Below are 27,651 nucleotides of genomic sequence, written 5' to 3' on the forward strand. Positions count from 1 at the left end.
ACAGGCATCAGACCTATCAAAAGGCATCAGACCTACCAAAAGGCATCAGACCTATCGACAGGCATCAGACCTATCGACAGGCATCAGACCTATCAAAAGGCATCCCCCAGACCTATCGATAGGCATCAGACCTATCGACAGGCATCAGACCTATCGAAAGGCATCAGACCTATCAAATGGCATCAGACCCATCGAACGGCATCAGATCCATCAACGGGCATGAGACCCATCGACCGGCATCAGACCTATCAAATGGCATCAGACCTATCAAAAGGCATCAGACCTATTAAACGGCATCATATCTACCGACAGGCGTCAGACCTATCGACAGGCATCAGACCTATCGACAGGCTTAAGACCTATCGACAGGCATCAGATCTGTTAAAAGGCATCAGACCTATCGAAAGGCATCAGACCTACCAAAAGGCATCAGACATATCGACAGGCATCAGATCCATTGACGGGCATCAGACCCATCGACAGGCATCAGACCTATCGAAAGGCATCAGACGCCAGACCTATCGACAGGCATCATACCTATCGACAGGCATCAGACCCCCAGACCTATCGACAGGCATCAGACCTATCGAAAGGCATCAGACCTATCGAAAGGCATCAGACCCACCGAAAGGCATCAGACCCATCGACGGGCATCAGACCCATCGACGGGCATCAGACCCATCGACGGGCATCAGACCTATCGACCGGCATCAGACCTATCAAAAGGCATCAGACCTATCAAACGGCATCAGATCTATCAACGCGCATCAGACCTATTGACAAGCATCAGACCTATCGACAGGCATCAGACCTATCGAAAGGCATCAGAACCATCGAAAGGTATCAGACCCATCGTCAGACCCATCGACAGGCATCAGACCTATCAAAAGGCATCAGACCCCCAGATCTATCGACAGGCATCAGACCTATCGACAGGCATCAGACCTATTGATAGGCATCAGACCCATGGACAGGCATCAGACCCATCGACAGGCATCAGACCCATGGACAGGCATCAGACCTATCGACAGGCATCAAACCTATCGAAAGGCATCAGACCCATTGAAAGGCATCAAACCCATCGACGGGCATCAGACCCATCAAAAGGCATCAGACCCATCGACATGCATCAGACCTATCAAAAGGCATCCCCCAGGCCTATCGACAGGCATCCCCTAGACCTATCGATAGGCATCAGACCTATTGACAGGCATCAGACCTATCGACAGGCATCAGACCTATCGACAGGCATCAGACCTATCAAAAGGCATCCCCCAGACCTATCGATAGGCATCAGACCTATCGACAGGCATATCAGACCTATCGAAAGGCATCAGACCTATCAAATGGCATCAGACCCATCGAACGGCATCAGATCCATCAACGGGCATGAGACCCATCGACCGGCATCAGACCTACCAAACGGCATCAGACCTATCAAAAGGCATCAGACCTATCAAACGGCATCATATCTACCGACAGGCGTCAGACCTATCGACAGGCTTAAGACCTATCGACAGGCATCAGATCTGTTAAAAGGCATCAGACCCCCAGACCTATCGATAGGCATCAGACCTATCGACAGGCATCAGACCTATCGAAAGGCATCAGAACTACCAAAAGGCATCAGACCTATCGACAGGCATCAGACCTATCGATAGGCATCAGACCTATCAAAAGGCATCAGACCCCCAGACCTATCGACAGGCATCAGACCTATCGACAGGCATCAGACCTATCAACAGGCATCTGACCTATCGACAGGCATCAGACCTATCAACAGGCATCAGACTTAACAAAAGGCATCAGACCTCCAGACCTATCGACAGGCATCAGACCTACCAAAAGGCATCAGACCTACCAAAAGGCATCAGACCTATCGACAGTCATCAAACCTATCAAAAGACATCCCCCAGACCTATCGATAGGCATCAGACCTATCGACAGGCATCAGACCTATCGAAAGGCATCAGACCCATCGACAGGCATCAGACCCATCGACAGGCATCAGACCTATCGACAGGCATCAGACCTATCGAAAGGCATCAGACCTACCAAAAGGCATCAGACCTATCGACAGGCATCAGATCCATTGACGGGAATCAGACCCATCGACAGGCATCACACCTATCGAAAGGCATCAGACGCCAGACCTATCGACAGGCATCAGACCTATCGACAGGCATCAGACCCCCAGACCTATCGACAGGCATCAGACCTATCGAAAGGCATCAGACCTATCGAAAGGCATCAGACCCACCGAAAGGCATCAGACCCATCGACGGGCATCAGACCCATCGACGGGCATCAGACCCATCGACGGGCATCAGACCTATCGACCGGCATCAGACCTATCAAAAGGCATCAGACCTATCAAACGGCATCAGATCTATCGACGCGCATCAGACTTATTGACAAGCATCAGACCTATCGACAGGCATCAGACCTATCGAAAGGCATCAGAACCATCGAAAGGTATCAGACCCATCGACAGGCATCAGACCTATCAAAAGGCATTAGACCATCAGACCCATGGACAGGCATCAGACCCATCCACAGGCATCAGACCCATCGACAGGCATCAGACCCATCGACAGGCATCAGACCTATCGAAAGGCAACAGACCTTTCGAAAGGTATCAGACCCATCGACAGGCATCAGATTCATCGACGGGCATCAGATTCATCGACGGGCATCATAACCATCGACAGGCATCAGACCCATCGACAGGCATCAGACCCATCGACAGGCATCAGACCTATCGACAGGCATCAGACCTATCAAAAGGCATCCCCCAGACCTATCGACAGGCATCCCCCAGACCTATCGATAGGCATCAGACCTATCGACAGGCATCAGACCTATCAAAAGGCTTCAGACCTTTCGAAAGGCATCAGACCCATCAAAAGGCATCAGACCCATCGACGGGCATCAGTTTCATCGACGAGCATCAGACCCATCGACAGGCATCAGACCCATCAACAGGTATCAGACTAATCGACAGGCATCAGACCCATCGACAGGCATCAGACCTATCGACAGGCATCAGCCCTATCAAAAGGCATCCCCCAGACCTATCGACAGGCATCCCCTAGACCTATCAATAGGCATCAGACCTATTGACAGGCATCAGACCTATCAAAAGGCATCAGACCTACCAAAAGGCATCAGACCTATCGACAGGCATCAGACCTATCGACAGGCATCAGACCTATCAAAAGGCATCCCCCAGACCTATCGATAGGCATCAGACCTATCGACAGGCATCAGACCTATCGAAAGGCATCAGACCTATCAAATGGCATCAGACCCATCGAACGGCATCAGATCCATCAACGGGCATGAGACCCATCGACCGGCATCAGACCTATCAAATGGCATCAGACCTATCAAAAGGCATCAGACCTATTAAACGGCATCATATCTACCGACAGGCGTCAGACCTATCGACAGGCATCAGACCTATCGACAGGCTTAAGACCTATCGACAGGCATCAGATCTGTTAAAAGGCATCAGACCTATCGAAAGGCATCAGACCTACCAAAAGGCATCAGACATATCGACAGGCATCAGATCCATTGACGGGCATCAGACCCATCGACAGGCATCAGACCTATCGAAAGGCATCAGACGCCAGACCTATCGACAGGCATCATACCTATCGACAGGCATCAGACCCCCAGACCTATCGACAGGCATCAGACCTATCGAAAGGCATCAGACCTATCGAAAGGCATCAGACCCACCGAAAGGCATCAGACCCATCGACGGGCATCAGACCCATCGACGGGCATCAGACCCATCGACGGGCATCAGACCTATCGACCGGCATCAGACCTATCAAAAGGCATCAGACCTATCAAACGGCATCAGATCTATCAACGCGCATCAGACCTATTGACAAGCATCAGACCTATCGACAGGCATCAGACCTATCGAAAGGCATCAGAACCATCGAAAGGTATCAGACCCATCGTCAGACCCATCGACAGGCATCAGACCTATCAAAAGGCATCAGACCCCCAGATCTATCGACAGGCATCAGACCTATCGACAGGCATCAGACCTATTGATAGGCATCAGACCCATGGACAGGCATCAGACCCATCGACAGGCATCAGACCCATGGACAGGCATCAGACCTATCGACAGGCATCAAACCTATCGAAAGGCATCAGACCCATTGAAAGGCATCAAACCCATCGACGGGCATCAGACCCATCAAAAGGCATCAGACCCATCGACATGCATCAGACCTATCAAAAGGCATCCCCCAGGCCTATCGACAGGCATCCCCTAGACCTATCGATAGGCATCAGACCTATTGACAGGCATCAGACCTATCGACAGGCATCAGACCTATCGACAGGCATCAGACCTATCAAAAGGCATCCCCCAGACCTATCGATAGGCATCAGACCTATCGACAGGCATATCAGACCTATCGAAAGGCATCAGACCTATCAAATGGCATCAGACCCATCGAACGGCATCAGATCCATCAACGGGCATGAGACCCATCGACCGGCATCAGACCTACCAAACGGCATCAGACCTATCAAAAGGCATCAGACCTATCAAACGGCATCATATCTACCGACAGGCGTCAGACCTATCGACAGGCTTAAGACCTATCGACAGGCATCAGATCTGTTAAAAGGCATCAGACCCCCAGACCTATCGATAGGCATCAGACCTATCGACAGGCATCAGACCTATCGAAAGGCATCAGAACTACCAAAAGGCATCAGACCTATCGACAGGCATCAGACCTATCGATAGGCATCAGACCTATCAAAAGGCATCAGACCCCCAGACCTATCGACAGGCATCAGACCTATCGACAGGCATCAGACCTATCAACAGGCATCTGACCTATCGACAGGCATCAGACCTATCAACAGGCATCAGACTTAACAAAAGGCATCAGACCTCCAGACCTATCGACAGGCATCAGACCTATCAACAGGCATCAGACCTATTAAAAGTTGGCAATGAGTGCATCAGATCTATCGACGCGCATCAGACCTATTGACAAGCATCAGACCTATCGACAGGCATCAGACCTATCGAAAGGCATCAGATCCATCGAAAGGTATCAGACCCATCGTCAGACCCATCGACAGGCATCAGACCTATCAAAAGGCATCAGACCCCCAGACCTATCGACAGGCATCAGACCTATCGACAGGCATCAGACCTATTGACAGGCATCAGACCCATGGACAGGCATCAGACCCATCGACAGGCATCAGACCCATCGACAGGCATCAGACCTATCGACAGGCATCAAACCTATCGAAAGGCATCAGACCCATTGAAAGGCATCAAACCCATCGACGGGCATCAGACCCATCAAAAGGCATCAGACCCATCGACATGCATCAGACCTATCGAAAGGCAACAGACCTTTCGAAAGGTATCAGACCCATCGACAGGCATCAGATTCATCGACGGGCATCAGATTCATCGACGGGCATCATAACCATCGACAGGCATCAGACCCATCGACAGGCATCAGACCCATCGACAGGCATCAGACCTATCGACAGGCATCAGACCTATCTAAAGGCATCCCCCAGACCTATCGACAGGCATCCCCCAGACCTATCGACAGGCATCCCCTAGACCTATCGATAGGCATCAGACCTATTGACAGGCATCAGACCTATCAAAAGGCATCAGACCTACCAAAAGGCATCAGACCTATCGACAGGCATCAGACCTATCGACAGGCATCAGACCTATCAAAAGGCATCCCCCAGACCTATCGATAGGCATCAGACCTATCGACAGGCATATCAGACCTATCGAAAGGCATCAGACCTATCAAATGGCATCAGACCCATTGAACGGCATCAGATCCATCAACGGGCATGAGACCCATCGACCGGCATCAGACCTATCAAACGGCATCAGACCTATCAAAAGGCATCAGATCTATCAAACGGCATCATATCTACCGACAGGCGTCAGACCTATCGACAGGCATCAGACCTATCGACAGGCTTAAGACCTATCGACAGGCATCAGATCTGTTAAAAGGCATCAGACCCCCAGACCTATCGATAGGCATCAGACCTATCGACAGGCATCAGACCTATCGAAAGGCATCAGACCTACCAAAAGGCATCAGACCTATCGACAGGCATCAGACCTATCGATAGGCATCAGACCTATCAAAAGGCATCAGACCCCCAGACCTATCGACAGGCATCAGACCTATCAACAGGCATCAGACCTATCGACAGGCATCAGACCTATCAACAGGCATCAGACTTAACAAAAGGCATCAGACCTCCAGACCTATCGACAGGCATCAGACCTATCAACAGGCATCAGACCTATAAAAAGTTGGCAATGAGTGCAGAAATTTTTTTTTGTCCTGTCCAGCTTCTCAGGCAAATCATATAGTTGATGGAGATGCCCATATCTGCTGTACACATTTACTTTACAAAAGAGAAGTGTGGGATACTTCTCTTGTTGCCTTATTTGTATTTGACTTTATTAAATGTAATCATATTATTATATGGTGCAGTCGGGCCGGAGCAGGAGGGGATAGAAAGAGAAAAAAGGAAAACAGAGGGGGAAATTGTGGGGACAAAAGGGGGATTAGACAGAAAGACAAAAACAACAACAGCAAACACAACAAGAACAACAACAACAACAACAACAGAGCAACATCAGCAAATATGATGGTAAAAGTGATAGCAAAGAAGCAGTTAGCTAAATAAATAATAATACAGAAATGACAATGAGCATTATTACACTACAAATGGATCAATACAAATACCAATACAAATAGCGACATTGATAATGAACAATACCAATAATTTACCTCTAATATCAACAATACAGTTGTTCAAATGCAACAATACATACATGTAATGATAACTAGAGATACAAAAGAAAGCAGAAAAATGGAGGGGAAGAAAGAGAAGCCAACTATATTAACCTTGTAGATTGTTATAGTAACAATAGGTTAAGCTTTGTCAGTGTGCCATGTGTTACCCAGTTTACCCTCGGGCAACAACATTAATATATGTTTGATGAAACGTGATTATGTGCATATGTATATGTACTTGTATATGTACAGTATGTGTATATGTATGTTTGTACAGTGAATGTATATGTACAGCATGTATGTATGTATGTATGTTTGTAAAGTGAATGTATATGTACAGTATGTGTATAAGTATGTTTGTACAGTGAATGTATACAGGTAAAAGCCAGTAAATTAGAATATTTTGAAAAACTTGATTTATTTCAGTAATTGCATTCAAAAGGTGTAACTTGTACATTATATTTATTCATTGCACACAGACTGATGCATTCAAATGTTTATTTCATTTAATTTTGATGATTTGAAGAGGCAACAAATGAAAATCCAAAATTCCGTGTGTCACAAAATTAGAATATTACTTAAGGCTAATACAAAAAAGGGATTTTTAGAAATATTGGCCAACTGAAAAGAATGAAAATGAAAAATATGAGCATGTACAATACTCAATACTTGGTTGGAGCTCCTTTTGCCTCAATTACTGCGTTAATGCGGCGTGGCATGGAGTCGATGAGTTTCTGGCACTGCTCAGGTGTTATGAGAGCCCAGGTTGCTCTGATAGTGGCCTTCAACTCTTCTGCGTTTTTGGGTCTGGCATTCTGCATCTTCCTTTTCACAATACCCCACAGATTTTCTATGGGGCTAAGGTCAGGGGAGTTGGCGGGCCAATTTAGAACAGAAATACCATGGTCCGTAAACCAGGCACGGGTAGATTTTGCGCTGTGTGCAGGCGCCAAGTCCTGTTGGAACTTGAAATCTCCATCTCCATAGAGCAGGTCAGCAGCAGGAAGCATGAAGTGCTCTAAAACTTGCTGGTAGACAGCTGCGTTGACCCTGGATCTCAGGAAACAGAGTGGACCGACACCAGCAGATGACATGGCACCCCAAAACCATCACTGATGGTGGAAACTTTACACTAGACTTCAGGCAACGTGGATCCTGTGCCTCTCCTGTCTTCCTCCAGACTCTGGGACCTCGATTTCCAAAGGAAATGCAAAATTTGCATGGTTGGGTGATGGTTTGGGGTGCCATGTCATCTGCTGGTGTCGGTCCACTCTGTTTCCTGAGATCCAGGGTCAACGCAGCCGTCTACCAGCAAGTTTTAGAGCACTTCAAGCTTCCTGCTGCTGACCTGCTCTATGGAGATGGAGATTTCAAGTTCCAACAGGACTTGGCGCCTTCACACAGCGCAAAATCTACCCGTGCCTGGTTTACGGACCATGGTATTTCTGTTCTAAATTGGCCCGCCAACTCCCCTGACCTTAGCCCCATAGAAAATCTGTGGGGTATTGTGAAAATGAAGATGCAGAATGCCAGACCCAAAAACGCAGAAGAGTTGAAGGCCACTATCAGAGCAACCTGGGCTCTCATAACACCTGAGCAGTGCCAGAAACTCATCGACTCCATGCCACGCCGCATTAACGCAGTAATTGAGGCAAAAGGAGCTCCAACCAAGTATTGAGTATTGTACATGCTCATATTTTTCATTTTCATACTTTTCAGTTGGCCAACATTTCTAAAAATCCCTTTTTTGTATTAGCCTTAAGTAATATTCTAATTTTGTGACACACGGAATTTTGGATTTTCATTTGTTGCCACTTCAAATCATCAAAATTAAATGAAATAAACATTTGAATGCATCAGTCTGTGTGCAATGAATAAATATAATGTACAAGTTACACCTTTTGAATGCAATTACTGAAATAAATCAAGTTTTTCAAAATATTCTAATTTACTGGCTTTTACCTGTATGTACAGTATGTGTATATGTATGTTTGTACAGTGAATGTATATGTACAGTATGTGTATATGTATGTTTGTACAGTGAATGTAAATGTACATGTATGTGTATATGTATGTTTGTACAGTGAATGTGCGTGTGGATGTACGAACTTTTGAGTATGTAGGTATGTACTGTATTTGTGTATGTATGTGGGAGCGTAGGTACCTCTGTATGTATGTATGTATGTATGTATGTATGTATGTATGAATAACGGTGTGCATGTGAGTATATATGTGTATTTGTATGTACAATATATTTGACTCCCAGTGTGTGTGGGAGCCAGAGTACGGCCCCAGCCACCCAGAGAGCCCAACCCACAAACAGCAGGTGTGTCGCCCAAGGAACCAGGGACCACCGGCCCCACGCAGCCAGGCCGGCCAGCGACAGGAACCCCAGAGCCCGGCCCACCGTTCCGCCCGGAAGAGCCAGCAGCAGGCCGCAGACAGACGCACCCGGCAGAGGGCAAGACACGGGAGAAGCAGGGGACAGCCAGCACTCAAGCCAGCGAGAGACCACACCCCACACGGGCAGAAAGGCGGGACACCCCGCCCGAGAGGCCCAGAGACTCCCCGCAACCGGACGGGAAGACCGCCTCCGCCCCACCAGCAACCGGGCCCCCACGAGACCACCCCCCACCCCCGGAGAGCACGGCACGGCCCGCCTCAGGCCACCCCACCCAAGTCGGCTGCTGCAGGACCGCCCAGCACGGGGTCACGGGAACCTCCCACCCCACCCGCCGGGACCCCAACGATAGAGATGGAACAACCAGCAACCGCTCTGTCGAATTCCCCCCCTGAGGGAGGGGAAAAAATAATGATAATAATAAAATATATTAAAAAAAATAAAAAAATAAAATAAAAAATAATAATAATTATATATAAAAAAAAGAATTAAAAGAAGATCACAGACATGCTGACACACACGGTCACTACCCCAGCAGCTGGCCGACTTGTAGCACCTCGGAATACCTTGCAGCACAGAACTACCACAATAGATGCGGGGACTAGACCCAGCAGATCCCAACCAAGACGGGCACCCGGAAGGGATGGACGGTGAGACCCAGGAGCTCCAGGCACGCAGCCCGGATGCAGTAGCCTGAGGCGCCGACCTCCACCTGACAAGCAGGCCCAGAGCGTACCGCCACAAATATATATATATATATATATATATATATATATATATATATATATATATATATATATATATATATATATATATATATATATATATATACATATACATACATATACACACATATACAAACCTCGTTTCCATTTGAGTTGGGAAATTGTGTTAGATGTAAATATAAACGGAATACAATGATTTGCAAATCCTTTTCAACCCATATTCAATTGAATATACTACAAAGACAAGATATTTGATGTTCAAACTCATAAACTTTTTTTTTTTTTTTGCAAACAATAATTAACTTAAAATTTCATGGCTGCAACACGTGCCAAAGTAGTTGGGAAATGGCATATTCAACACTGTGTTACATGGCCTTTCCTTTTAACAATACTCAGTAAACGTTTGGGAACTGAGGAGACACATTTTTTAAGCTTCTCAGGTGGAATTCTTTCCCATTCTTGCTTGATGTACAGCTTAAGTTGTTCAACAGTCCGGGGGTCTCTGTTGTGGTATTTTAGGCTTCATAATGCGCCACACATTTTCAATGGGAGACAGGTCTGGACTACAGGCAGGCCAGTCTAGTACCCGCACTCTTTTACTATGAAGCCACGTTGATGTAACACGTGGCTTGGCATTGTCTTGCTGAAATAAGCAGGGGCGTCCATGGTAACATTGCTTGGATGGCAACATATGTTGCTCCAAAACCTGTATGTACCTTTCAGCATTAATGGCGAATTCACAGATGTGTAAGTTACCCATGTCTTGGGCACTAATACACCCCCATACCATCACAGATGCTGGCTTTTCCACTTTGCGCCTATAACAATCCGGATGGTTCTTTTCCTCTTTGGTCCGGAGGACACGACGTCCACAGTTTCCAAAAACAATTTGAAATGTGGACTCGTCAGACCACAGAACACGTTTCCACTTTGTATCAGTCCATCTTAGATGAGCTCAGGCCCAGCGAAGCCGGCGACGTTTCTGGGTGTTGTTGATAAACGGTTTTCGCCTTGCATAGGAGAGTTTTAACTTGCACTTACAGATGTAGCGACCAACTGTAGTTACTGACAGGGGGTTTCTGAAGTGTTCCTGAACCCATGTGGTGATATCCTTTACACACTGATGTCGCTTGTTGATGCAGTACAGCCTGAGGAATCGAAGGTGACGGGCTTCGCTGCTTACGTGCAGTGATTTCTCCAGATTCTCTGAACCCTTTGATGATATTACGGACCGTAGATGGTGAAATCCCTAAGTTCCTTGCAATATCTGGTTGAGAAAGGTTTTTCTTAAACTGTTCAACAATTTGCTCACGCATTTGTTGACAAAGTGGTGACCCTCGCCCCATCCTTGTTTGTGAATGACTGAGCATTTCATGGAATCTACTTTTATACCCAATCATGGCACCCACCTGTTCCCAATTTGCCTGTTCACCTGTGGGATGTTCCAAATAAGTGTTTGATGAGCATTCCTCAACTTTATCAGTATTTATTGCCACCTTTCCCAACTTCTTTTTCATGTGTTGCTGGCATCAAATTCTAAAGTTAATGATTAATTGCAAAAAAAAAAATGTTTATCAGTTTGAACATCAAATATGTTGTCTTTGTAGCATATTCAACTGAATATGGGTTGAAAATGATTTGCAAATCATTGTATTCCGTTTATATTTACATCTAACACAATTTCCCAACTCATATGGAAACGGGGTTTGTATATATATATATATATATATATACATATATATATACATACACATACACACATATGCATATATACATATATATATATACACATACATACATACATATACACATTTATAAACACACACATACATGCACACACACATACATGCACACACATATATATACATACACATATTTATATACCTACATCCATCCATCCACATGCACACACACACACACACACACACACACACACTCATATATATATATATATATATATATATACAACAACAAATCCATACATAGGCCAGCGGGACAGCAATCAAGCCCACAGGTCCCAGGTACAACTCCCGACAAGCCCGCCCCAGAAGACGGCATGACACCGGGCGTGAAGGGCGGCGCGACAGGGCGCAAGGGCATCCCAGGCCCACACCCGACAAGCCAACCAACACGACAATAGTGCAGAAAAGGTTCATAGAAGCAAAGAGTCAGGTATGTGAGTAAGAGCCCCAGGCGGTCTGCAGGTCTGAGCAGGACCACAACAACAACAGCAGCACTGAGAGCAGAAAGGCGTTCCAAACATGCCACACTCACACGTACTGTTAGTAATATTTCACTAGGAAGCCAAAGCCAAAGTCAAAGTTTATTTGCCGGCATGGAAGCGAGGATCGCTGACTTGGCAGTGGTTTTGAATGGTGGAGGGACGTTAGCCGCCGGCTCGCCAGCAAGGGCGCTACATTACATTTGCAGGGTGCAGCTAGAACGTATCATCAACATGCATTATCACAATGTAACGATATCATTAAAAGAAAATACTTTTCCACTTTGCATGAGTCCATCTTAGATGATCTCGGGCCCAGAGAAGCCGGCGGCGTTTCTGGATGTTGTTGATAAATGGCTTTCGTTTTGCATAGTAGAGCTTTAACTTGCACTTACAGATGTAGCGACCAACTGTATTTAGTGACAGTGGTTTTCTGAAGTGTTCCTGAGCCCATGTGGTGATATCCTTTAGAGATTGATGTCGGTTTTTGATACAGTGCCGTCTGAGGGATCGAAGGTCACGGTCATTCAATGTTGGTTTCCGGCGATGCCGCTTACGTGGAGTGATTTCTCCAGATTCTCTGAACCTTTTGATGATATTATGGACCGTAGATGTTGAAATCCCTAAATTTCTTGCAATTGCACTTTGAGAAACGTTGTTCTTAAACTGTTTGACTATTTGCTCATGCATTTGTTGACAAAGTGGTGACCCTCGCCCCATCCTTGTTTGTGAATGACTGAGCATTTCATGGAATCTACTTTTATACCCAATCATGGCACCCACCTGTTCCCAATTTGCCTGTTCACCTGTGGGATGTTCCAAATAAGTGTTTGATGAGCATTCCTCAACTTTATCAATATTTATTGCCACCTTTCCCAACTTCTTTGTCACGTGTTGCTGGCATCAAATTCTAAAGTTAATGATTATTGGCAAAAAAAAAAAAGATTATCAGTTTGAACATCAAATATGTTGTCTTTGTAGCATATTCAACTGAATATGGGTTGAAAATGATTTGCAAATCATTGTATTCCGTTTATATTTACATCTAACACAATTTCCCAACTCAAATGGAAACAGGGTTTGTAGATCAAAGTGTTTCTGACTCAGAGATAGAGATAGAAAACGTCTCGGTTATCAGAAAGAACAGGAATAAACATGGTGGTGGTGTTTGTATGCATATTCACCAGGACATTAAATACATAGCTCGCACTGATCTTAACCACAATAACCTTGAATTTGTGTGGGCAGAAATCAAATTCACAAACGCTAAGCCGGTACTGATAGGGACTGTATACAGACCCCCTAATCAGAGTGATTTCTATGGTGCTCTCGAGGAGTGCTTAACTGGGGTAGACAACATGGAGAAATTATAACTGGAGATCTGAACACAGATATTCAACGCAGAGATGCGCCTGTCTTCAAGTCTTACAGCAAGCTTTGTAATCTGCACGGCCTCTCCCAGCTAATAACACTACCCACAAGGGTGTGTGATTCCACCCAATCAACCATAGATCTCATTCTCACATCAGACCGGCAAAACATTAAAAATAGTGGGGTCATGATCTGTGGTCTTAGCGACCACTATCTAACCTTCTGCCCCCGCAAAATAACTAAACCCGAAGCCAATGGCCACATAACAGCTCAATCCAGATCCCTTAAAACATACTCCAGTGATAATTTCAACCTTAAATTAGGTGAGAGGGACTGGTCCCCTGTGCTCACGAGCAACCGGGTCGAAGATGCTTGGGATCGCTTAAAAACAGCGTTCCTAGCGATACTAAATGATATGGCTCTTGTGAGAACAGTCAGAATCAAAGCCCGCTCCGAACCATGGATGAATCCAGACCTATTAGCTGCCATGAAAGACAGAGACAGAAAATACTTCGAATACCAAAAGTGTAAAACCGAAGTAGATAAACAACCCAATAATAAAATTAACCTCAAATCACTCCTTTCAACACTCAAAAAGCAGTGCAATAAATTAAGAAATAAGGCAAACAACCTGACTAAATCCTTAAAAAAACATTACATTAACGATAAAATAAAGGAAAACACAAATAAGCCACGTGAGCTCTGGAAAATTCTCAACAACCAGCTTCCTGGATGCAGCCAGAAACTTAAAACCAGACACCACCAACATCAACATCAAGGAGGGTGACTCCCTCATTACAGATAAAATGGAGGGAGCAAGCAGACTCAACACCTTTTTCACCAGCATAGCAACAACTCTAGTTAACAAGCTGTCCCACCACTCTGGTCGTTTTGGTGTAGAACACATTAAAGCCTTCTACAGAAAGCTATGAGTAATCAACAACAATTTCAAATTAGAAATGGTCTCAGCTGACGAGGTGCTTAATAAATTGAGCGCGCTCCACCTAAACAAGGCCACCGGCCTTGACAATATTCCCTCCAGATTGCTCAAGGACTCTGCCACTACCATTGCTCCTATCATCACACACATAATTAACCTCTCAATTAAACAAGCCCAAGTACCCAAGGATTTCAAGATAGCAAGAGTAACCCCCCTTTTTAAAAAAGGTAGCAAATTAGAACCTGGTAACTACCGACCTGTTTGTATTCTCAGTTCCATTTAGAAAGTAATGGAAAAAATTGTTTATGAACAGGTCGATAGATACCTTGCTACTAATAAACTCATGTACAAATTCCAATCCGGCTTCAGAACTAACCACTCCACTGACACATGCCTTCTGACCGACCACATCAAACATGAGGTGGACGCGGGCAAATACTGCGGCATGGTCATGCTGGATCTTCAGAAGGCCTTTGACACCGTAAACCACGCTATACTGTTGGATAAGCTCAGAGCAATCGGATTTGATAAAACCTCATCGAGCTGGATGCAATCTTACTTGGAGGGGAGGAAACAGGTGGTAGAGGTGAACGGCACCGTGTCCCCCACTCCTCTCAGTAAGCTGTGGAGTCCCCCAAGGCAGTATATTAGGGCCTTTACTGTTCCTAATAAACGTAAATGACATGTCATCGGCATGCGACTGTGAATTGTTCTTGTTTGCGGATGACTCGGCCCTGCTGGAATCCGGCAAGGACAAGTCACAGGTGGTAAAAATCCTCAGTGCTGAACTCCTTAGTATTTGCACCTGGCTCGCTGACAATAAACTATCCATACACTTAGGTAAAACAAAATCCATCCTATTTGGGTCCCAAATCAATCTCAAGAAAGTCAGTGACTTCACTATAAAAGTGGGTGACATTGTTATCACCAGGAAAGATGAGGTCAACTACCTAGGTTCCATTCTAGAGGCTAATCTTTCCTGTGATAAAATGGCAACCAAGGTAATCAGAAAGGTCAACCAACGAACGAGACTTCTCTACAGAATCTCCTCTCTGGTCAACAAAAGCACCTTGAAGATTCTAGACGGAACTCTCATTCAACCCTTTTTCGATTACGCTTGCACCTCCTGGTACCCTAGCACCTCCTGGTACCCTCAAATCTAGACTCCAAACATCCCAGAACAAGCTAGTCAGGTTACTTTTAGACCTCCACCCCAGATCACGCCTCACCCCTACCCACTTCTCCAAAGTGGGCTGGCTCAGGGTGGAGGACAGAGTTAAACAACTTGCACTGAGCCTAGTCTATAAAACGCGCTACATCTCCCTGATACCGAAGTACATGTCAAACTACTTCCTTATGACCGCCATAACCACAACACCAGGGGGAGTTCCACAAACCACGTTAAACCCAGATTCCGATCTAACAAAGGTCTAAACTCATTCTCCTTCTATGCCACATCAATATGGAATGCACTCCCAACAGGTGGAAAATAAAGTGCATCTCTATCCTCCTTCAAAACCGCACTAAAACAACACCTCCAGGCAACTTCAACCCGTGACTAACACCCTCCCCCTTCCACATCCCACCTCCCCGGATTGTAAATAACCAAATGTAAATAATCAAATGTATTTCTAATGCATATACTTGTTCTTATGCTTTCTGAACTCACTATGTTCTCTGCTCGCTGTACATATCCTACCAAGTCAGACCTCCACTGTTTCAATGCCCATTTCTGTGATGATACAATTGTTGATGACTGAAGTGCTGTTATCAACCAAACCCTCCTCATCCCACCCCCCGGATTGTAAATAATGTAAATAATTCAATGTATGTACTCTGATGATTAACTTGTGGGATGACTGTATTATGCTGATAGTATATATTTGTACCATGAATTGATTTGCGTGGACCCCGACTTAAACAAGTTGAAAAACTTATTTGGGTGTTACCATTTAGTGGTCAATTGTACGGAATATGTACTGAACTGTGCAATCTACTAATAAAAGTTTCAATCAATCAATCAATCAAAAAGGACAACCTGAAATCATCAGCCCGTAGGTTGGGTCTTGGGCACAGTTGGGTGTTCCAACAGGACAATGACCCCAAACACACGTACGTCAAAAGTGGTAAAGGAATGGCTAAATCAGGCTAGATTGAAGGTTTTAGAATGGCCTTCCCACAGACCTGACTTAAACGTGTGGACAATGTTGAAGAAACATGTCCATGCCAGAATACCAACACATTTAGCTGAACTGCACCAATTTTGTCAAGAGGAGTGGTCAAAAATTCAAGCAGAAGCTTGCCAGAAGCTTGTGGATGGCTACCAAAAGCGCCTTATTGCAGTGAAACTTGCCAAGGGACATGTAAGCAATTATTAACATTGCTGTATGTATACTTTTGACCCAGCAGATTTGCTCACATTTTCAGTAGACCCATAATAAATTCATAAAAGAAGCAAACTTCACGAATGTTTTTTGTGACCAACAAGTATGTGCTCCAATCACTCTATCACAAAAAAGTAACAGTTGTAGAAAGTATTGGAAACTCAAGACAGCCATGACATTATGTTCTTTACAAGTGTATGTACACTTTTGACCACCACTGTATACCAGAAGTTACACAAAGTAAGGAGACTTACATTCCAAGTGCTCATGCAGCATTCCAGAAGGTATCTCCACACTCCAACCAACAAGATCTAGGCAGGTAATGATTGTGAGGGTGACATGAAGACTGAAACTGCACAGTAGCTGACTGACAATGAGGGCAATGCTGGGGAATTCCTCCCTCTGACCCAGAAAACTCCAGGAGGTGACATCAGGGGGTCCATGGGGGGAGACAAGGTTTTGTAACAAAGCTGCAGCAATTAACACTTGAATGTTTCCACCAGGATGAGGCAGTGAGATACATGGACACACGGAAATTCTCCAACTGTTACTCACGAATGAAGATGAAAAAAACAGACATGGTCAAGTTTGTCTTCAGAAGCAAGAAAGTAGATTGTCAAAGTGGAAAGTGCATGAAGAGAATATGTTTCACTTGTTGGAATGTAGGGTCACCATTTAAGTGTTTGATACTGCTCTATGTACAAAAGCAGTGAAGTTGTCACGTTGTGTAAATGGTAAATAAAAAGAGAATACATTGATTTGCAAATCCTTTTCAACTTATATTCAATTGAATAGACTGTAAAGACAAGATATTTAATGTTCACACTGAGAAGCTTTGTTATTTTTTGCAAATAATCATGAACTTAGAATTTAATGGCAGCAACACATTGCAAAAAAGTAGTCAGAGGGGCATTTTTACCACTGTGTTACATGGCCTTTCCTTTTAACAACACTCAGTAAAGGTTTGGGAACTGAGGAGACACATTTTTGAAGTGGAATTCTTTCCCATTCTTGCTTGATGTACAGCATAAGTTGTTCAACAGTCTCCCTTCTGCTATTTTAGCCTTCATATTGCACCACACATTTACAATGGGAGACAGGTCTGGACTACAGGCAGGCCAGTGTAGTACCTGCACTCTTTTACTATGACGCCACGCTGTTGTAACACGTGGCTTGGCATTGTCTTGCTGAAATAAGCAGGGACGTCCATGATAACAACATATGTTGCTCCAAAACCTGTATGTACTTTTCAGCATTAATGGTGCCTTCACAGATGTGTAAGTTAACCATGCCTTGGGCACTAATACACTCCCATACCATCACAGATGCTGACTTTTACACTTTGCGCCTAGAACAATCCGGATGGTTATTTTCCTCTTTGGTCCACAGTTTTCAAAAACAATTTGAAATGTGGACTTGTTAGACCACACAACACTTTTCCACTTTGCATCAGTCCATCTTAGATGAGCTCGGGCCCAGCGAAGTGTTTCTGGGTGTTGTTGATAAATGGCTTTGGCTTTGCATAGTCGAGTTTTAACTTGCACTTACAGATGTAGCGACCAACTGTAGTAACTGACAGTGGTTTTCTGAAGTGTTCCTGAGCCCATGTGGTGATATCCTTTACACACTGATGTCGCTTTTTGATGCAGTACCACCTGAGGGATCCAAGGTCGCGGGCATTGCCGCTTATGTGCAGAAATTTCTCCAGATTCTCTGAACCTTTTGATGATATTACGGACCGTAGATCGTGAAATCCCTAAATTCCTTGCAATAGCTGGTTGAGAAATGTTGTTCTTAAACAATTTGCTCAGGTATTTGTTGAAAAAGTGGTGACCCTCGCCCCATCCTTGTTTGTGAATGACTGAGCATTTCATGGAAGCTGCTTTTATACCCAATCATGGCACCCACCTGTTCCCAATTAGCCTGTTCACCTGTGGGATGTTCCAAATACATCTTTGATGAGCATTCCTCAACTTTCTCAGTTTTTTTGCCACTTGTGCCAGCTTTTTTGAAACATGTTGCAGGCATCAAATTCCAAATGAGCTAATATTTGCAAAAAATAACACAGTTTACCAGTTGGAACATTAAATATATTGTCTTTGCAGTCTATTCAATTGAATATAAATTGAAAAAGATTAGCAAATCATTGTATTCTGTTTTTATTTACCATTAACACAAAGTGACAACTTCACTGCTTTTGGCTTTTGTAGATAAATAGTGATACTTTTATGACCTGTGGAAAAGAAGAACCGGGAGAAAAATATATTAAATGTGAATATTTGTATTTAAAATGTAACCTAACTCTGATTTAGGGCTGGGCGATATGGCCTTTTATTAATATGTGGATATTTTTAGGCCATGTCACGATACACGATATATATATCGATATTTTGCCTTAGCCTTGAATGAACACTTGATGCCTATAATTCCAGCAGTATGATGATTCTATGTGTCTACATTAAAACATTCTTCTTCATACTGCATTAATATATGCTCATTTTAAACTTTCATGCAGAGAGGGAAATCACAACTAAGTCAATTTACCAAAAGTGTATTTATTAAACAGTTATTAAGCAGTGGCACAAACATTCATGTCATTTCCAAAACAGAAAGTGCAAGATTGTCAGAGACATTTTAAAACAAGCTATTAGTGCACTTTTGTGCATGATGTCACTAAGATGACATATTAAAACAACACTAAATTAAAGTGCACTTTTTGTACAGAACGCCACTACAATATTTTAAAACAAATAAAGTGCACTTTTTTGTGCATGATGTCACAAAAGATATTTCAATAACTGTTAAATAAAAATGAGCTGCATAATAGGAAATCAAATAGTGTATGTCCTTCGCTGTGTGGTAGGTTCTTGCGGACGTTATCTCCTTCTGTTGTTGACATTTTTTGTTGATCTGGAAATGGAAGACGTCAGGCTCAATTGGGTCAGTGCTGGTTAATTCTGCATTTTGTGGGTGTGGCACCGGCCGAAGGTGTTGACATGCAAAAGTTCAAGCACTCTTCACTCTCGAGCGGGTGACTTTTCAAATGATGCTACAAATTAGTAGTGCTGCTACTTTTTGTAGCAACGCTTTTGCCGCATACTAGACATATTACGTTGTCTGTTCAACATCTTACCGCTTGAAGCCAAACTACCGCCAGACGATGGACCCTGTGCTGTTTTTCTTGGGAATGAATTCTTCTTCCTCCATTTGTTACCAGATTGGCACTTTACCATGCTGATATCTCTCTGCTCGGCGAGAGCGTGTGACGTTGCACGCGCAACAGTCTGTGACGTATGTAAAAAGGTGCGCTTGTTTTATCTCTGTGAGAATGAGAGACAAGAAAGAGTGAGAAAAGCCAGAAGTGTAATGCCCGCAGCGAAAAGCAACTGCCTGAGAACGTATACTCCAATATCACGAAATAGTAATTTTCTACATCGCACAGAGACAAACCCACGATATATCGAGTATATTCCATATATCGCCCAGCCCTACTCTGATTATAATCCCCTCAGCTATCAAGACAGAAAGGAAATGTCAACACAAACATGGAAAACAAACAATGTAAACAAAATATTAAAATCATATTGAAGACTTAACAATAAGTTCTTAAAATGAAGGTTAAAAAAATAAGGAATATGTAAGAAATGCTTCATAAAGTGTAAAAAATAGTACAAAGTGTAAAAATGTAAACATAGAGAAACCTGATAAGAATTATTTACTGCAGGTTTAGTGCCAGAAAGTTACAGCTGTGCTCTAAAGGGTGAGCGAAGCCTTGCATCATTTATAGACCACATTGATCTGACTATGGTCCATTTTATAAAAATCCCAAAAAACTACCATACTGTCCAGGTGACTTTTACTCTTTTATCCACAATTTGTTCGCTTCTCACTTCTCTCTTAGCGGTTTGCGATGCTTTTTAGGGCTGTGAATTTTTGGGCGCCGCACAATTCGAATCAATCCATGGGGGTAAGGATTCGATTTAGAATCGATTTGCAATTCAAAACGATTCTCCATTCAAAATCAATAGATTTGGGTGCCAGTTCTATGATGAACTATACATTCCTTCATAAAAAAGATAAACAGCTCTGATTAAACTGGTTTTGTTAACAAAATTCGACCCCAACATTTAATAAAGTCAACTACAAATAAGACAACAGGAGAAGTATCCATAGATCATCTACTTCAGAGGTGTCAAAGTGGTTTTCACTGAGGGCCACATGGCAGTTATGTTTGGCCCGCTTCTAACAGTGAGTACTATTATTACACCATTTTAATGCATTTTATTTGTAGATTTTTTTTTAACTAAAATGTAAAAAAATATATGATAAGTTGCAATAATTTCAGCAAAAAATGTAGTGTATATTACTGTAAATGGAAAAACAGTACTGCTGTTTTTATGGTAAAAAAAACAAAAAGGCAGCTCAGTTGCCAGAATTTTACTCTACAATTTACATTTGTTTTTTTTTACTGTGAATAAAAAAACTGCAATTTTACAGTAAAAAGTTTTTTGTTTTTTTTACCACAAATCAACATTTTTTGTTGTATTACTGTAAATGCCAAAACGCCATCCATCCATCCATCTTCTTCCGCTTATCCGAGGTCGGGTCGCGGGGGAAGCAGCTTAAGCAGGGAAGCCCAGACTTCCCTCTCCCCAGCCACTTCGTCCAGCTCCTCCCGGGGGATCCCGAGGCGTTCCCAGGCCAGCCGGGAGAGATAGTCTTCCCAGCGTGTCCTGGGTCTTCCCCGTGGCCTCCTACCGGTCGGACGTGCCCGAAACACCTTCCTAGGGAGGCGTTCGGGTGGCATCCTGACCAGATGCCCGAACCACCTCATCTGGCTCCTCTCGATGTGGAGGAGCAGCGGCTTTACTTTGAGCTCCCCCCGAATGACAGAGCTTCGCACCCTATCTCTAAGGGAGAGCCCCGCCACTCGGCGGACGAAACTCATTTCGGCCGCTTGTACCCGTGATCTTGTCCTTTCGGTCATGACCCAAAGCTCATGACCATAGGTGAGGATGGGAACGTAGATCGACCGGTAAATCGAGAGCTTTGCCTTCCGGCTCAGCTCCTTCTTCACTACAACGGATCGATACAGTGTCGCATTACTGAAGACGCCGCACCGATCCGCCTGTCGATCTCACGATCCACTCTTCCCCCACTCGTGAACAAGACTCAGAGGTACTTGAACTCCTCCACTTGGGGCAAGATCTCCTCCCCAACCCGGAGATGGCACTCCACCCTTTTCCGGGCGAGAACCATGGACTCAGACTTGGAGGTGCTGATTCCCATCCCAGTCGCTTCACACTCGGCTGCGAACCAATCCAGTGAGAAATGTAATAATCACTTACCAAAACGCCACCACAGTTTATTAACAGTAAAAACAGTTTTTCATTTAGAGAAAAATGCTGTAAAAACCACAGTAAATTTCACAATTTGACCATGAAATCTATTGCTACTTTTATTTGATTGATAACTTGCTTTGAAATCTTTATTATTAGTATTTATTTCTATTTTAAAAATAGTTTGAATGTTTGATAATATATTTTTGCATAATTAGACAATATTTTAGTTAACATAATTTGCGATTACATGGAGTGCATTTTTTTTCCCCTCCCAAAATAGAAAGAAAGAATACATTTATTAAGAAAAGTTACAGTACTTTATTGATACATATTATTTCCAGGGCCAAATAAAATGAAGTTGCGGGCCACATCTGGTCCCCGGGCCCTGAGTTTGACACCTGTGATCTACATCAACAATATGATCTCAGTGTTTCCCCCAGAAAATGACTTAGTTAAGGTGGTGTCTCTCCAGGATAAAGGGGAAGTTATAACACTGAAACACCCTCAGGAAGAGGTGCTTTAAGACATGACTAGCTAGCTAGCAGCTAACATCCATCCACAGTGTTTTATCTACTTCTAAATCACTAATCCTGGCCTCCATGGTGACAAATAAATTAAGTTTCTTACACGTAACATTATCACTGGAGGACGAGGAATAGCTAAACATGCTTCACTACACACCATAGGAGTGTAGTGACCATCGTCACAATGTAAACAAATGCCATGGGTGGATCTACACCTGACATCCACTGTAATGATACCAAGTACAGGAGCGCATCTAGTCGATACTACTATGGTTACAAAATCTTTTTTTCTTTTATTAAAATTCATATTATGTTTATAAACTCAGGAAATATGCCCCTGGACACATGAGGACTTTGAATATGACCAATGTATGATCCTGTAACTACTTGGTATCGGATTGATACCTAAATGTGTAGTATCATACAAAACTAATGTAAAGTATCAAAGAAGAGAAGAGTAAGTGATTATTACATTTTAACAGAAGTGAAGATAGAACATGTTAAAACAGAAAATAAGCAGATATTAACAGTAAATGAACAAATAGATTAATATTCCATTTTTACAGTTTGTCCCTCATAATCAGACAGTCCGATACCCCATACTCTCTGAGCACTCCCCACAGGACTTCCCGAGGGACACGGTCGAATGCCTTCTCCAAGTCCACAAAGCACATGTAGACTGGTTGGGCAAACTCCCATGCACCCTCAAGGACCCTGCCGAGAGTATAGAGCTGGTCCACAGTTCCCCGACCAGGACGAAAACCACACTGTTCGCCCTGAATCCGAGGTTCGACTATCCGGCGTAGCCTCCTCTCCAGTACACCTGAATAGACCTTACCGGGAAGGCTGAGGAGTGTGATCCCACGATAGTTAGAACACACCCTCCAGTTCCCCTTCTTAAAGAGAGGAACCACCACCCCGGTCTGCCAATCCAGAGGTACCGCCCCCTATGTCCACGCGATGCTGCAGAGTCTTGTCAACCAAGACAGCCCCACAGCATCCAGAGCCTTAAGGAACTCCGGGCGGATCTCATCCACCCCCGGGGCCTTGCCACCGAGGAGCTTTTTAACTACCTCAGCAACCTCATCCCCAGAAATAGAAGAGTATATATAGAGACTGATTGGATGGAGACTGTCTGATTTTGGCAGTCCGCTCCCTGTACGATCAGTGTCAGAGCTTGGTCCGCATTGCCGGCAGTAAGTCGGACACGTTTCCAGTGAGGGTTGGACTCCGCCAAGGCTGCCCTTTGTCACCGATTCTGTTCATAACTTTTATGGACAGAATTTGTAGGCGCAGTCAAGGCGTTGAGGGGATCCAGTTTGGTGGCTGCAGGATTAGGTCTCTGCTTTTTGCAGATGATGTGGTCCTGATGGCTTCATCTGGCCAGGATCTTCAGCTCTCGCTGGATCGGTTCGCAGCCGAGTGTGAAGCGACTGGGATGAGAATCAGCTCCTCCAAGTCCAAGTCCATGGTTCTCGCCCGGAAAAGGGTGGAGTGCCATCTCCGGGTTGGGGAGGAGACCCTGCCCCAAGTGGAGGAGTTCAAGTACCTCGGAGTCTTGTTCACGAGTGAGGGAAGAGTGGATCGTGAGATCGACAGGCGGATCGGTGCGGCGTCTTCAGTAATGCGGACGCTGTATCGATCCGTTGTGGTGAAGAAGGAGCTGAGCCGGAAGGCAAAGCTCTCAATTTAACGGTCGATCTACGTTCCCATCCTCACCTATGGTCATGAGCTTTGGGTTATGACTGAAAGGACAAGATCACGGGTACAAGCGGCCGAAATGAGTTTCCTCCGCCGGGTGGCGGGGCTCTCCCTTAGAGATAGGGTGAGAAGCTCTGTCATCCGGGGGGAGCTCAAAGTAAAGCCGCTGCTCCTCCACATCGATGATCAATGATAATAATAATAATTGTGGTCCCCTTTATTTAGATTATTGAAAAGTATTGAAATACATTTTGGTACCGGTACCAAAATATGGGTATCGAAACAGCCCTACTTGACACATACAGAAAGATATGATCAGATTCTCAATTAGGACATTTTTTTGTCACTTTTTATGGCAAGAAAATAACTGAAGCAGGGATTGAATGTGAGAAGAAAACAACAGTGGGTACAGAACACAGCCCTGCGGAACACCAACATTGAGTAAACATGCATGTAAGGGACCACCAGAAATATATAGAAGGATCAAAGTCAAATCAAATGTCACATTTTGGAGATTTGAATAATAGATTTGACTAATAATGAACCGACAGTACTTATGTTTCGTGTAGTCTTCATTTTAGTGACTTAATCATGTCAAAACAGTGTTACTTTAATTGTATGATGTAGTTCTCAGTTGTTGTGTTTTACATCACTGCACCCCCAAAATAAATGACAAGGTAGAATTGTTATCTGTGTAAAGGTGAAATATGGTAGTTTTATTTGATGTTATGACGTTGTCATACAGGTGTAGCCAATCAGTTGTTGTACAGGTGTATCCAATCAGTTAATGTACAGGTGTATCCAATGTACAGGTGTATTCAATCAGTTATTGTACAGGTGTATCCAAGCAGTTATTGTACAATTGTATCCAATCAGTTATTGCACAGGTGTATCCAATCAGTTATTGTACAGGTGTATCCAATGTACAGGTTAATCCAATTCGTTATTGTACGGGTGTATCCAATCAGTTATTGTACAGGTGTATCCAATGTACAGGTGTATTCAATCAGTTATTGTACAGGTGTTTCCAAGCAGTTATTGTACAAGTGTATCAAATCAGTTATTGTACAGGTGTATCCAATGTACAGGTTAATCCAATTTGTTATTGTACGGGTGTATCCAATCAGTTATTGTACAGGTGTATCCAATGTACAGGTTAATCCAATTTGTTATTGTACGGGTGTATCCAATCAGTTATTGTACAGGTGTATCCAATGTACAGGTTAATCCAATTCGTTATTGTACGGGTGTATCCAATCAGTTATTGTACAGGTGTATCCAATGTACAGGTTAATCCAATTCGTTATTGTACGGGTGTATCCAATCAGTTATTGTACAGGTGTATCCAATGTAAATGTGTATCCAATCAGGTGTTGTACAGATGTGTCCAATCAGTTACTGTACAGGTTTATCCAATCAGTTATTGTACAGGTGTATCCAATCAGTTATTGTACAGGTGTATCCAATCAGTTATTGTACATGTGTATCAAATGAACAGGTGTATCCAATCAGTTATTTTACAGGTGTATACAATGTACATGTGTATCCAATCAGTTATTGTACAAGTGTATCCAATCAGTTATTGTACAGGTGTATCCAATATACAGGTGTATCCAATCAGTTATTGTACCGGTGTATCCAATGTAAGGGTGTATCCAATCAGTTATTGTACAGGTGTATCCAATCAGTTATTGTACAGGTGTATCCAATGTACGAGCGTACATATTCAGTTATTGTACAGGTGTATCCAATGTACGAATGTATCTAATCAGTTATTGTACAGGTGTATCCAATGTACAGGTGTATCCAATCATTTATTGTACTGGTGTATCCAATCAGTTATTGTACAGGTGTATCCAATCAGTTATTGTACAGGTGTATCCAAGCAGTTGTTGTACAAGTGTATTCAATCAGTTATTGTACAGGTGTATCCAAAGTACAGGTTTATCCAATCAGTTATTGTACAAGTGTATCCAATCAGATATTGTACAGGTGTATCCAATGTACAAGTGTATCCAATGTACAGGTGTATCCAATCAGTTATTGTACAGGTGTATCCAATTAGTTATTGTACAGGTGTATCCAATCAGTTACTGTACAGGTGTATCTAATGCACAGGTGAATCCAATCAGTTGTTGTACAAGTGTATCCAATCAGTTACTGTACAGGTGTATCCAATGTACAAGTGTATCCAATCAGTTGTTGTACAGGTGTATCCAATCAGTTATTGTACAGGTGTATCCAATCAGTTATTGTACAGGTATATCCAATCAGTTATTGTACAGGTGTATCCAATCAGTTATAGTACAGGTATATCCAATCAATTATTGTACAGGTGTATCTAATCAGTTATTGTATTGGTGTATCCAATCAGTTATTGTACAGGTGTATCCAATGTACAGGTTTATCCAATTAGTTATTGTACAGGTGTATCCAATGTACAGGTTTATCCAAGCAGTTATTGTACAAGTGTATCCAATCAGTTATTGTACAAGTGTATGCAATGTACAGGTTTATCCAATCAGTTATTGTATGGGTGTATCCAATCAGTTATTGTACAGGTGTATCCAATCAGTTATTGTACAGGTGTATCCAATCAGTTACTGTACAGGTGTATCCAATGTGCAGGTGTATCCAATCAGTTGTTGTACAGGTGTATCCAATCAGTTACTGTACAGGTGTATCCAATGTACAAGTGTATCCAATCAGTTGTTTTACAGGTGTATCTAATCAGTTACAGTGCAGGTGTATCCAATGTACAAGTGTATCCAATCAGTTGTTGTACAGGTGTATCCAATCAGTTATTGTACAGGTGTATCCAAACAGTTATTGTAGAGGTATATCCAATCAGTTACTGTACAGGTGTATCCAATGTACAAGTGTATCCAATCAGTTGTTGTACAGGTTTATCCAATCAGTTATTGTACAAGTGTATCCAATCAGATATTGTACAGGTGTATCCAATGTACAAGTGTATCCAATGTACAGGTGTATCCAATCAGTTATTGTACAGGTGTATCCAATTAGTTATTGTACAGGTGTATCCAATCAGTTACTGTACAGGTGTATCCAATGCACAGGTGAATCCAATCAGTTGTTCTACAAGTGTATCCAATCAGTTACTGTACAGGTGTATCCAATGTACAAGTGTATCCAATCAGTTGTTATACAGGTGTATCCAATCAGTTATTGTACAG

The 27,651-nt window shown here is 43.4% G+C and overlaps 1 protein-coding gene across 2 annotated transcripts in view; it reads right to left on the bottom strand.

Moving 5' to 3' along the window:
• The window catches only part of acsl2 (acyl-CoA synthetase long chain family member 2), a 129,479-nt gene that overhangs the window by 99,372 nt on the left and 2,456 nt on the right, over positions 1–27,651 (bottom strand). Inside the window, exon 1 of one of the 2 annotated variants that reach the window (XM_061981760.1) lies at positions 17,142–17,263. The exons of the other annotated variant lie outside the window; for it this stretch is intronic. The gene's annotated coding sequence lies outside the window, so the exon portion shown is untranslated. Of the gene's footprint in view, positions 1–17,141; positions 17,264–27,651 lie in introns of those variants that run through there. 2 annotated transcript variants of the gene reach the window in all.

Source organism: Nerophis lumbriciformis, linkage group LG24 (assembly GCF_033978685.3).
Source record: "Nerophis lumbriciformis linkage group LG24, RoL_Nlum_v2.1, whole genome shotgun sequence".
In the NCBI taxonomy this organism is placed as follows: Eukaryota; Metazoa; Chordata; class Actinopteri; order Syngnathiformes; family Syngnathidae; genus Nerophis; species Nerophis lumbriciformis.